Genomic DNA, 1,469 nt, shown 5'->3' with positions numbered 1-1,469 from the left:
TCCTTTTCCGTTCCTGCCAGCATCTGACTCCGTCATTAAAAATAATTTTTTTTATTGATTTCAGAGAAGAAGGGAGAGGGAAAGATCGGTCCCCGCCCCCTGCAACTGGGGATCGAGCCCGCAACCCGGGCATGTGCCCGGCCGGGAATTGAACTGTGACCTCCTGGTTCCTAGGGCGACGCTCCACCACGGAGCCACGCGGGCCGGGCTGGACTTGGTCATTTTATGCTTCACCTCCTCTGGGGGCGGTTTGCAACACGAGATCGAGGTCTTAGCCCGGCCCCTTCCACCAGAATCAGGTCCCGGGTCTGTGTCCCGAGACACAGAGGGTCAAGCATGTGAGGTGAGGCCATTGCTGTGGCAGGGGCCCAGGGACCCCGTGGCTTTCAAGCCGCAGCGCCCGGCTCCGGGCGCTCTGCCCAGCACGCTGCAGCCCCGCCAAGCGAAGGTCACAGAGAGGGCCCCCCGCGTTCCAGGGACACAGCAGACCGTCTGACACGAATCCACGGTCCACACTGCAGAGGCCGCAGAGAGGCCTCGGGAATGGCCAGGAATCTCCTGACGGGAGCTATGTTGGCCGAGCTGCCTGCGATCGCCCGCCAGGGAGGCCCTGGTGGGGCATCGTTCCTTCCCTCCCTCCCTCCCTGCCTCCTTCCCTCCCTTCCTCCCTGCCTCCCTCCCTGCCTCCCTCCTTGCTTGCCTCCCTCCCTGCCTCCTGCAGGCACAGTCCCCACAGCTCACCCTCCACTCCCTGTCCCCCGGAGAGCCCTTCCTCCTGCTGAGCAGTCTCAGGCAGACACGACCCATCATTAACTACAATTTCAGGATGATTTCCGGGGGGGGCGGGGGGGACTCTGGCAGACAGCGGGGGCCAGGCCATCTGGGGCTCCTCACTGGCCCAGCATGCGCTCCCTCTGCCCTCGGGGCCTGGCTGAGTCCTGCAGCGGAGACAGGAGGACAGACAGGAGGCTGGCCCAGCGGGGACTCTGGCTTCCCGAGGAGCCGGCGTGGCAGCAGGTGTCTCCAGCTCACGAGGTGTCCAGAGGTCACCGCAAGGTAGACACTGAGGGGCCGGGGGCCCTTCATTATTTGGGGTCTCTGCCTAGCAAGCCCTGGGAGAGGCCCCACAAGTCACCCCGGGACCTCACAGAGTGACTGCCCCCCAGTGGGGAGTGGGGACCCCACCTGAGGGCCAGGGCCTACAGCCCAGGTCCTCCAAGCCCCTCTGGGTCCCCGTGCGGGAACCCCTGGTCGGGAGGGGCTGGTGTCCCTGGGAGGTGAACCTTGCTGCCCACTGAGGCGGGACAGTTGGGCCCTAAGCCAGTGTGGCTCAGTGGATGGAGCATCAGCCTGCAGACTGAAGGGTCCTGGGTTCAATTCCTGGTCAAGGGCACGTACCTAGGTTGCAGGCTGGATCCCTGGCTCCGGTCGGGGCACTTGCAGAAAGCAACTGATCGGTGTGTCTCTCT

The sequence above is a fragment of the Myotis brandtii genome, unplaced genomic scaffold (assembly GCF_000412655.1).
Source record: "Myotis brandtii unplaced genomic scaffold, ASM41265v1 scaffold825, whole genome shotgun sequence".
In the NCBI taxonomy this organism is placed as follows: Eukaryota; Metazoa; Chordata; class Mammalia; order Chiroptera; family Vespertilionidae; genus Myotis; species Myotis brandtii.
Note: the sequence above shows the minus strand (reverse complement) of the source record.